Source organism: Hypanus sabinus, chromosome X1, assembly GCF_030144855.1.
Source record: "Hypanus sabinus isolate sHypSab1 chromosome X1, sHypSab1.hap1, whole genome shotgun sequence".
NCBI classification, from domain to species: domain Eukaryota; kingdom Metazoa; phylum Chordata; class Chondrichthyes; order Myliobatiformes; family Dasyatidae; genus Hypanus; species Hypanus sabinus.
The window spans coordinates 31,065,352-31,078,264 of NC_082738.1; the positions used below are offsets into that span (position 1 = coordinate 31,065,352).

At 44.2% G+C, this 12,913-nt stretch overlaps 1 protein-coding gene across 3 annotated transcripts in view; it reads right to left on the reverse strand.

Annotated features, from left to right (window-relative positions):
* Positions 1-12,913, reverse strand: part of LOC132384762 (homeobox protein Hox-A3-like) — a 145,546-nt gene that overhangs the window by 72,533 nt on the left and 60,100 nt on the right. The window lies entirely within an intron of this gene.

Below are 12,913 nucleotides of genomic sequence, written 5' to 3' on the forward strand. Positions count from 1 at the left end.
TCAAGGGGCAGAGGGACATCAGTGTATAAAATAGGACACACACTGTGAATGGTGTGGAGTGTCGAGGGGCAGAGGGACATCAGTGTATAAAATAGGTCACACACAGTGTATGTAGGTGAATGTCGACGGGCAGAGGGACATCAGTGTATAACATAGGACACACACTGTGTGAATGGTGTGGAGTGTCGAGGGACAGAGGGACATCAGTGTATAAATTTGGACACACTCTGTGAATGGTGAAGAGTGTCGAGGGGCAGAGGGACATCGATGTTTAAATTTGGACACACTGTGAATGGTGAGGAGTGTCGAGGGGCAGAGGGGCATCGGTGTATAAAATAGGACACACTGTGAATGGTGAGGAGTGTCGAGGGGCAGAGGGGCATCGGTGTATAAAATAGGACAGACTGTGAATGGTGTGGAGTGTCGAGGGCAGAGGGACATCAGTGTATAAAATAGGACTGACACTGTGATAGATGTGGAGTGTCGAGGGAGAGAGGGATATCGGTGTACAAAATAGGACACACTGTGTGAATGGTGTGGAGTGTCGAGGGGCAGAGCTACATCGGTGTACAAAATAGGACTCACTGTGTATAGTGGTGAATGTCGAGGGGCAGAGGGACATCAGTGTATAAAATCGGACACACACTGTGAATGGTGTGGAGTGTCGAGGGGCAGAGGGACATCCGTGTATAAAATCGGACTCACACTGTGAATGGTGAGGAGTGTCGAGGGGCAGAGGGACATCCGTGTATAAAATCGGACTCACACTGTGAATGGTGAGGAGTGTCGTGGGACAGAGGGACATCAGTGTATAAAATAGGACACACACGGTGAATGGTGAAGAGTGTCAAGGGGCAGAGGGACATCAGTGTATAAAATAGGACACACACTGTGAATGGTGAGGAGTGTCGAGGGGCAGAGGGACATCAGTGTATAAAATAGGTCACACAGTGTATGTAGGTGAATGTCGAGGGGCAGAGGGACATCAGTGTATAAAATCGGACACACACTGTGAATGGTTTGGAGTGTCGAGGGGCAGAGGGACATCAGTGTTTAAAATAAGACACACATTGTGAATGGTGTGGAGTGTCAAGGGGCAGAGGGACATCAGTGTATAAAATAGGACACACACTGTGAATGGTGTGGAGTGTCGAGGGGCAGAGGGACATCAGTATATAAAATAGGACACAGACAGTGAATGGTGTGGAGTGTCGAGGGGCAGAGGGACATCAGTGTATAAAATAGGACAGACACAGTGAATGGTGAGGAGTGTCGAGGGACAGAGGGACATCAGTGTATAAAATAGGACAGACACAGTGAATGGTGTGGAGTGTCGAGGGGCAGAGGGACATCAGTGTATAGAATAGGACACACACTGTGAATGGTGAGGAGTGTCGAGGGACAGAGGGACATCAGTGTATAAAATAGGACAGACACAGTGAATGGTGTGGAGTGTCGAGGGGCAGAGGGACATCAGTGTATAAAATAGGACAGACACACTGAATGGTGTGGAGTGTCGAGGGACAGAGGGACATCAGTGTATAAAATAGGACTGACACTGTGAATGATGTGGAGTGTCGAGTGGCAGAGGGACCTTAGTGTATAAAATAGGACACACGCTGTGAATGGTGGGGAGTGTCGAAGGGCAGAGGGACATCAGTGTATAAAATAGGACACACACTGTGAATGGTGAGGAGTGTCGAGGGACAGAGGGACATCAGTGTATAAAATAGGACTGACACTGTGAATGATGTGGAGTGTCGAGTGGCAGAGGGACATCAGTGTATAAAATAGGACACACACTGTGAATGGTGAAGAGTGTCGAGGGGCAGACAGAGATCAGTGTATAAAATAGGACACACACGGTAAATGGTGTGGAGTGTCGAGGGGAGAGGGTCATCAGTGCATAAAATAGGACACACACTGTGAATGGTGTGGAGTGTCGAGGGGCAGAGGGACATCAGTGTATAAAATAGGACACACACTGTGAATGGTGTGGAGTGTCGAGGGGCAGAGGGACATCAGTGTATAAAATAGGACACAGACAGTGAATGGTGTGGAGTGTCGAGGGGCAGAGGGACATCAGTATATAAAAAAGGACACAGACAGTGAATGGTGTGCAGTGTCGATGGGCAGAGGGACATCAGTATATAAAATAGGACACACACTGTGAATGGTGTGGAGTGTCGAGGGACAGAGGGACATCAGTGTATAAAATAAGACAGACACTATGAATGATGTGTAGTGTCGAGGGGCAGAGGGACATCAGTGTATAAAATAGGACTGACACTGTGATTGATGTGGAGTGTCGAGGGACAGAGGGATATCGGTGTACAAAATAGGACTCACTGTTAATAGTGGTGAATGTCGAGGGGCAGAGGGGCATCGGTGTATAAAATAGGACACACTGTGTGAATGGTGTGGAGTGTCGAGGGGAGAGAGACATCAGTGTATAAAATAGGACACACACATGGTTAATGGTGTGGAGTGTTGAGGGACAGAGGGACATCAGTGTATAAAATAAGACAGACACTATGAATGACGGTGAGTTTCGAGGGACATAGAGACATCAGTGTATAAAATTGGACACATACTGCGAATGGTGGGGAGTGTCAAGGGGCAGAGGGTCATCAGTGTATAAAATAGGACACACATTGTGAATGGTGTGTAGTGTCGAGGGGCAGAGGGACATCAGTGTATAAAATAGGACTGACACTGTGATAGATGTCGAGTGTCGAGGGAGAGAGGGATATCGGTGTACAAAATAGGACACACTGTGTGAATGGTGAGGAGTGTCGAGGGGCAGAGCTACATCGGTGTACAAAATAGGACTCACTGTGTATAGTGGTGAATGTCGAGGGGCAGAGGGACATCAGTGTATAAAATCGGACACACACAGTGAATGGTGTGGAGTGTCGAGGGGCAGAGGGACATCCGTGTATAAAATCGGACTCACACTGTGAATGGTGAGGAGTGTCGAGGGGCAGAGGGACATCCGTGTATAAAATCGGACTCACACTGTGAATGGTGAGGAGTGTCGTGGGACAGAGGGACATCAGTGTATAAAATAGGACACACCCTGTGAATGGTGTGGAGCGTCGAGGGGCAGATGGACATCAGTGTATAAAATAGGACACACACTGTGAATGGCCGTGAGTATAGAGGGACAGAGGGACATCAATGTATAAAATAGGACACACACTGTGAATGGTGTGGAGTGTCGAGGGACAGAGGGACATCAGTGTATAAAATAGGACACACACTGTGAATGGTGTGGAGTGTCGAGGGGCAGAGGGACATCAGTGTATAAAATAGGACACAGACAGTGAATGGTTTGGGGTTTCGAGGGGCAGGGCGACATCAGTGTATAAAATATGACACACACTGTGAATGGTGAGGGGTTTCGAGGGGCACAGGGACATCAGTGTATAAAATAGGACACAGACAGTGAATGGTTTGGGGTTTCGAGGGGCAGGGCGACATCAGTGTATAAAATAGGACACACACTGTGAATGGTTTGGGGGTTCGAGGGGCAGGGCGACATCAGTGTATAAAATAGGACACACACTGTGAATGGTGTGGGGTTTCGAGGGGCAGAGGGATATCAGTGTATAAAATAGGACTGTTACGAAGGTGGAGCATATCTGAGGGGCCGATCGGTAGTAAATCGCCCCCTCTTTTTTGAGAATCTCAAGATCGCTATTATTTCGGGTCTGTGACCCAGGAAATGACAGCGAGACTGGCAGAATACACATGGTTTGGAATGTGTCCTGACCTCAGCGGAACGGAACCACTGATAAAATGCCATTGTCTCTTGGAGACGGAATTATGTATTGAGTACTGTACTATTCATTGAAACCCCTCAGGGGACAACCAGAGTGGTCTGGTTGAGGGATTGCATCATCCCAACCTGATTGGCATCTGAGACCCCGTGAGTGAGGATAAAAGAGGGTCTGGGGAACAACCCCTTTAGACGCACCAGGAGAAATGCCAGAGATCCAGGGACAGTGTTTTATAGCGAAAGCCGGTGGGGCTCGTGTGCGTCCTCCCTTGCCGGGGGTGGTGGGCTCATCACGGAAGAATGGTGTAGCTAAAGGAGAGGTCACACTTGAACGATCACACCAACGATACACTGACGGATCGAAATCATAAAGGAAGGTTGGAAAAAACCCGTAGTGGTAACTTTTCCCATTCTATTCCTATTTCTCTCTCTCTCCAACAATTACTACACAACGACAACCAAAAGACAGCAGCTTGTGGAACTGCAGTGAACTTTATATTTCCATCGGACAATACATTAACCCCTAGACAACGATAGAGCTATTTCTTATTGATTATTATTATACCCACACTTTTAGGTTTAGTATTGACGACGTATATTATCTGTATATTTGCATTGATATTATTTTCGTGTATTTTACTAATAAATACTGTTAAAAATAGTACCATCAGACTTCAACGGACGTCTCCATCTTTGCTGGTAACTGACCCAGTTACGGGGTTCGTAAGAACGTGGGGCCTCGTCTCGAGATTTGACACCAAATTGGGAGGCCAGTGAATCGGGCTTTTAAATCCAGACTTGGATCTGGTTGCGCGGGTAGCCAGACGGGAAACCAGCAAAGCTGGACGTGGATGAATTTATAAAAAACCCGACTCTGGAGCCGCTAGAGGCTGCCACAAAGTCGGACTTGATAAATATTGCTAAAGGACTAAACCTCGCAGAGGTGATGTTGTCAATGAAAAAACGGGAGGTGCGGAGGACCATAACTCAGTATTATATTGTGAAGAATGTGTTTTCGGCTGAGGTATTGGAAAATATCCCTGACGAGGTACCAGCTGGTGGGACGGCTCAGTTAGAGTTGGAGAAATTGAGGTTGGACGCGGAACAGAGGAAGAGGGAGCATGAGCTCCAGCTGAAGGAGTTACAGGAGGACAGAGCTGAGAAGCAGAGGGAGCATGAAATTAATTTAAAACAGCTGGAAGCAGCTGAAAAAGAGAAGGAAAGGGCCGAAAAGGAGAAGGAGAGAGCTGAGAAGGAGAGGGAGTATGAGGAGAAGGAGAAACAGAGGCAACATGAGTTGGACATGGAGAAGTTAAGGCAAGAGCGAAGAGCTCAAGGGTCAGACCGAGAGGAGCGGTTTAATGTTAGTAGGGAGTTTAGGTTAGTACCTCCGTTCGAGGAGATGGATGTTGATAGTTATTTCTTGCATTTTGAAAAGGTGGCAGTGAATCAGAAGTGGCTCAGGGATCAGTGGGTGGCGTTGTTACAAAGTGCGTTAAAACAGAAGGCACAACAGGCATATGCGGCGTTGTCCATGGAGGAGGAGGAGTCTGAGAATTATGAGAAAGTAAAGGAGGCCATTCTTCGGGCCTATGAATTGGTACCTGAGGCCTATAGACAAAAGTTCTGAAATTTAAAGAAAGGGTGGAATCAGACGTATGCAGAATTTGCCTATGAGAAGGGTGTGCTCTTGGATTGTCGGTGCACAGCAGAAATAGTGGAAGAGGATTTTTGGCGTCTCAGGGAGTTAATTCTGATTGAGGAATTTAAAGGTTGTGTTTCGGATGATATCCGGATGTAATTGAACGAGAAACCGAATAAGTCCATATCCGAATTTGATAGTTCGCAGATGAATATGCCCGAACCCACAAGATACAGTTTTCCTTGAATAAGAGTTACCAGAAAGACCGTGGGAACGGTAGAGAAAGCCCACTGGCTGAGGCAGAGGTCCCGCTGGGAGCTAGTGGTAAAAGTAAGGAGGAGGAAAGGCAAGACGGCTAGAGATTTCCGGGCTTGACCTGTTTTAATTGTGGAAAGGTGGGTCATATTGCATCTAAGTGCTTTGCTCCGAGGAAGGAGACAGGAAAAGGGAAAGCAGCAGTCCCTACAGGGTGTATTGTGTCGATCAGTAAATCGACGAGAAAGCCCCAGGTAGACAGAATACGAGAAGCGCCCGAGAAATGTATTTCAGAAGGAACCGTGTCTGTGAAGGAGGGAGAAACATTAGTTCCAGTGCGGATCTGGAGAGACACTGGAGCTGAGCTGTCATTGATTCGCAGTACGGTACTAGATTTTGGTCCTCAGACTGGAGAGGTAGCTTTGAGAGGCATAGGAAAAGGGACAGAAGCGGTGCCTTCGTATAGGATCATTATAAATTGTGAGCTGGTATCTGGACCAGTTGAAATAGGGGTGCGATCAGAATTTCCGAGAGCTGGCGTGGACGTCCTTCTGGGTAATGATTTAGCTGGTGGTGATGTTTGGTCGGCCATGGAGTTGACGAGCCGGCCTGTAAGTGTTGAGGACCCGCCCCTAGAGTCCAAGATCTATCCCGCATGCATGACCACTCGCATGTCGAGAAAGGCAGCTGAGAACGAGACCAATTTAAATCAGGCCAGTATCGATTTGGCTGAGACGTTTTTACCGACGCTGTACCAAGAGGAGTTAGAGGGTGGTAAAACGGAGAATAGGAAAGTGAAAGAGAGTAAGGGAGAGGAGGTAGACCTGCCCTTAGCCAGGAGGAAATTTATAGAGGCACGGAGTAAAGATGAGAAACAGTTAAGGCTGTGAAAAGGTCCAGGGTTGGACATGGATGATCTGTCTGGTTTGACAGCACTGTTTGAAGAAGTTGAAAATTTTAAATGTGTTCCCAATAACGAAATGAGGACAGTCCTAGATGAAAAGGATACCATTACCTTGAAGAAGTCTGCTGGGTTAGCAGTTGAGGTTGTTTTAACCCGCAGGGTTGAGTTTACTCCGGAAGGGAGTTGCCCAGAGAGTAACTGGGAGGATCAGGGGAATTTAGAATTTGAAAAGGGTACGGGTATTGAAAGCCTGGAAGAGGCAGGTGTCCCGTTTGAGTGTGTTCAAGATGAAGATGCACGTGGTACTGAACCTAGTAATGGAACTCAGGAAAAGTCTGAGGTATTTGATTCAGTTGAAAAGGAATGCAGTCCCTGTGGGTCAGATAGACTTGGTTCAGTGAAGAAAGGGTTAACCTCAGTACTAGTGGGAAGTGAGAATTCCCAGTTGTTTGTGTTCGAAGGTGTGTTAAAAGTTAGTGAGGAGATAAAAGATGGTGAGGTGAATATTATTAATGAAGGGAAAGGGAAAAGTGTAGTTCCTAAATTGAATGAAGTCTGGATTGATGTCAGAAGCAGTAACCAGGCTGAAGGGACAATGGCTTGGTAACACGGTGCCTGTAAATCAATTACAGTTTGATTTGGAATGTAAAGGTGCCCCACACGCTATTGTTATTCAAGAGTGTGCTGTGAAGAGGCAGAATTTGAAATGTTGTTTGGACAAAGAGGGATCACTTGCAGATATTAAACTGAAAACCAATAGAATGAAGGGTCCTGAAGATAAAACTAACGACTTGCTTAAAGATAAAGAATTGTGTGGAAATTCAGCCAATGGGCTACGTTTGGAACACATTGTTGATAAAATAACTCCTATGAAAGGAGCACGCAAAAGCCTTTTCCACACTGGTGCACAAGCTAACCACGTGAGAGTTAACTGGAAAAGGGGCGAGGGTTGATGGGATGCCACTTTAAATAACAGGATCCAGTTTTAAGGGATTTCGACAAAGCATGTAACTAATAAAGACAACCCCATGAAAGATTGACTGTTAAGTTTGAAAGTAAAATAAAGATTAGTATTTGCATGAACTTTTGTAATATACACGTAAGCTAAGATCGCAACTCTTTAGTTTTGTTTTGCTGAAGAAAAGAAAAAAATAGGTGGTTATTAAATTGGACTCTGATGCTACAAGATATTAAGATATTAAAGGAAGTGACAATGTAATCACTGACTGTTTATCTAGATGCTGAATTGAATGTATAACTGTATTACTCTGTAGTGAAAAAACTCTTTGTTATTGTGTTAGATTCTGAAATCCTGTAAGACCCTGTATTAATTAATTTTTACCTGTGGCAAAAATCCTAGAAGGAAGGGGGTGTTACGAAGGTGAAGCAACTCTGAGGGGCCGAAGGGTACAAAGTCGCCCACTCCTTTTTGAGAATCGCAAGATCGCTATTATTTCGGGTCTGAGACCCAGGAAATGAGAGAGAGAGAGACACCCAGAATACACAAGGTTTGGAATGTGTCCTGACATCAGCGGAACGGAACCACTGATAAAATGCCATTGTCTCTTGGAGAAGGAATTATGTATTGAGTACTGTACTATTCATTGAAACCCCTCAGGGGACAACCAGAGTGGTCTGGTTGAGGGATTGCATCATCCCAACCTGATTGACATCTGAGACCCCGTGAGTGAGGATAAAAGAGGGTCTGGGGAACAGCCCTTAGACGCACCAGGAGAAATGCCAGAGATCCAGGGACAGTGTTTTATAGCGAAAGCCGGTGGGGGCTCGTGTGCGTCCTCCCTTGCCTGGGTGGTGGGCTCATCACGGAAGAACGGTTTAGCTAAAGGAGAGGTCACACTTGAACGGCCACGACAACGGGACACCGACGGATCGAAACCATAAAGGAAGGTTGGAAAAAACCCGTAGCGGTAACTGTTCCCATTCTATTCCTATTTCTCTCTCTCTCCAACAATTACTACACAACGACAACCAAAAGACAGCAGCTTGTGGAACTGCAGTGAACTTTATATTTCCATCGGACAATACATTAACCCCTAGACAACGATAGAGCTAATTCCTTATTGATTATTATTATACCCGCACTTTTAGATTTAATATTGACGACGTACATTTTCTGTATATTTGCATTGATATTATTTTTGTGTATTTTTACTAATAAATACTGTTAAAAATAGTATCCTCAGACTTCAACGGACGTCTCTATCTTTGCTTGTAAGTTACCCAGTTACGGAGTTTGTAATAGGACACGCACTGTGAATGGTGTGGAGTGACGAGGGGCAGAGAAACATCAGTGTATAAAATAGGACACACACTGTGAATGGTCGTGAGTGTCGAGGGACAGATGGACATCAGTGTATAAAATAGGACACACACTCTTAATGGTGGTGAGTGTCGAGGGGCAGAGGTACATCAGTGTATAAAATAGGACACACACAGTGAATGGTGGGGAGTGTCGAGGGGCAGAGGGACATCAGTGTATAAAATAGGACACACACTCTTAATGGTGGTGAGTGTCGAGGGGCAGAGGTACATCAGTGTATAAAATAGGACACACACAGTGAATGGTGGGGAGTGTCGAGGGGCAGAGGGACATCAGTGTATAAAATAGGACACACACTGTGAATGGTGTGGAGTGTCGAGGGGCAGAGGGACGTCAGTGTATAAAATAGGTCGCACACAGTGTATGTAGGTGAATGTCGAGGGGCAGAGGGACATCAGTGTATAAAATAGGACACACACTGTGAATGGTGTGGAGTGTCGAGGGACAGATGGACATCAGTGTATAAAATAGGACACACACTCTTAATGGTGGTGAGTGTCGAGGGGCAGAGGTACATCAGTGTATAAAATAGGACACACACAGTGAATGGTGGGGAGTGTCGAGGGGCAGAGAAACATCAGTGTATAAAATAGGACACACACTGTGAATGGTCGTGAGTGTCGAGGGACAGATGGACATCAGTGTATAAAATAGGACACACACTCTTAATGGTGGTGAGTGTCGAGGGGCAGAGGTACATCAGTGTATAAAATAGGACACACACAGTGAATGGTGGGGAGTGTCGAGGGGCAGAGGGACATCAGTGTATAAAATAGGACACACACTCTTAATGGTGGTGAGTGTCGAGGGGCAGAGGTACATCAGTGTATAAAATAGGACACACACAGTGAATGGTGGGGAGTGTCGAGGGACAGATGGACATCAGTGTATAAAATAGGACACACACTCTTAATGGTGGTGAGTGTCGAGGGGCAGAGGTACATCAGTGTATAAAATAGGACACACACAGTGAATGGTGGGGAGTGTCGAGGGGCAGAGGTACATCAGTGTATAAAATAGGACACACACAGTGAATGGTGGGGAGTGTCGAGGGGCAGAGGGACATCAGTGTATAAAATAGGACACACACTCTTAATGGTGGTGAGTGTCGAGGGGCAGAGGTACATCAGTGTATAAAATAGGACACACACAGTGAATGGTGGGGAGTGTCGAGGGGCAGAGGGACATCAGTGTATAAAATAGGACACACACTGTGAATGGTGTGGAGTGTCGAGGGGCAGAGGGACGTCAGTGTATAAAATAGGTCGCACACAGTGTATGTAGGTGAATGTCGAGGGGCAGAGGGACATCAGTGTATAAAATAGGATACACACTGTGAATGGTGTGCAGTGTTGAGGGGCAGAGGGACCTTGAGATGAAGGGTAGGCATACACTGTGAATGTTGGTGAATACCGAAGGACCGAGGGATCCCAGTCTATGATGTGAAGTCGCACCTGCTCTGTACTTTGGCAATCTCTGTGTGGAAGTGTCGGACTCACATTGTGAACAGTTGGGATTGTCGAGGGGTGGAGCGACATCGTTGTACAAGTTAGGACATACGGTGAATGGTGCGGCTGTGGAGCGGCAGAGGGACCTTGAGGTGAAGGGTAGAACACACAATGTGAATGGTGGGGAGTGTTGAGGGGTGGAGGAACATTGGTGTTCAAGATAATACGCATTGTGTATGATGTGGGTTATCGAGGGGTAGAGGGACATCTGTGCACAAGGTAGGATAGACACTGTGAATGATGTGGTGTTTGGAGGGATAGAGGGACCTCATGTAAAAGGTAGGACACAGGACAAGAATGGTGGACATATCAAGGGCCAAAAGGACCTTTATGTACATGTGTAAGGCACACGTTGTGAATGGTGGTGAATGGTGAGGGACAGAGGGACCCTAGCGTACAAGGGTAGGACGATGTTTTCTTCCGTTAATTCGCGGTCCTCTGTCTGGGCAGAACCACTGCAGATCGGCATAGTCTGAATACAGTGTGAGAAAGACGACACCTTTTCATCGTATCTTGGTATGCCAGTACTAATACCAATATCTCATTGAAACCTGTACACTGTGTAATGATCTGATCTGTATGAATGGTTTACAAGGTAAGCTTTTCACTTAATCTCAGTACAAGTGACAATATTAAACCAATTCCAATTACCTTGTTCTACCTCAATGATTTGATCTCCATGAAGAGTATTGAAGGCAAGCTTTTCACTGTGACAATAATAAACCAATTCCAGGACAACAGATCAAAATGTGAGAAGTATACACAAAAATGTATGCCATTTGAAACCCACTCCCTGACAGGTGTACAATCAGCTGGAGTGTTAGGGACACCTACCAAAGGTTTCTTCTGTCTTACTCCCTGCTTGAGCCAAATTTGCTAATCTATCCACTATTATTATCATTGATGTTTAATCACAAACAGAGGTCCCAGTATCAGTTCACTTATTTAGCACTGACCTGTTAATTTCTGCATAATGATACATTCAAAGTTCAAATTAGATTTGTTATCAAAGTACATATATGTCACCTTATACTACTTCGAGATTAATTTTCTTGCAGGCATTCACAGTAGAAGAAAGAAATGCAATAGAGTTAGTGAAAAACGACACCCCAAGACCGACAAACATCCGAGGTGCAAAAGAAGACAAACTGTGCAAAGAATATAAATAATGAATAAATAATATTGAGAACATGAGTTGAAAGTGAGTCTGTAGGTTGTGGAATCTGTTCAGAGTTGAGATCAGTGAAGTTATCCATGCCAGTTCAGGAGGCTATTGGATGAAGGGTAGTAACTGTTCCTGAATTAGGTGGTGTGGGATCTAAGGCTCCTGTACCTCCTTCTCGAAGGTAGTACTGAGAAAAGAACATGGCCTCTCACACTGGGACAAAAATATCTGTATAGTTTTATATATAAAACTGTACAGAGACATAGATGTATATTCCTACACACACTCTAGAATACATAAACTGTATCAATATGAACATAAACAAACATAAATCATACATAGAAATCTCTACAAACAATGACACCCACATGCATTTATCTAAGTATCTATTTACACCATGCACACCATTTAAATATATACACACAGGAATACATATCTTCTGTTTTGTACATGAACATCTAAATATATACCCACCTATAGATATATATACACATGCACATTAGAGTCTTAATCATAAATCTAAACTTATATACAGGTGCACCTTTATGGATGTAAGACCATATCTTTATAAGTGTATTTACTTTATAACCTTAAAAACTATGCAAGGTTTAACTATAATATATACACCCACTGGATAGTTACACATCTAAACACACACACATATACAAACTGTATATACATATAAAACATATCGTTTAGATAGATATATACATGCATTCACAGATACATACAAGCAACACAGTTTTAAAGTATTTAGTTGTATGAAACACTCGTATGGAAAAAATATTCACATACAATTTAGAAATGTAGAAACAAATACATATATTTTATAATTAGAGTTGTATAAATTAAGAACTATGAAAAATACTTATGGGTTGAATATATAGAAATAAAACCACATATACTTGAGTAATCTATTGTTTGGTTGTATATATCTGAACACTAGTATAGGAAAATGCTGACACACACGTTAGATACATAGAATTAAAACATATATTTTAGTATCTATTGTTTAGTTGTACATATTTGAATATCTATATAGGAAAATATTCACACATTCGTTAGACGTACAGCACGTTTCAGCATTCTATGAGTTGTATACATCTTAACACCTATGTACTGTAAAGATATAGTGTATTCACTCACGTTCTACGGAAAGATACAAGCAAGAGCAGTTACATATCTTTACAACTATATATCCCTACATCTATATATCTTTACTTATAGATATTTTCCATTTGTGTTTAGAAAAATATATCTGTGCGAGCGCACACACAAAACCAAACGCACACCTCTAAGTAATTAAAAAATCCGTCT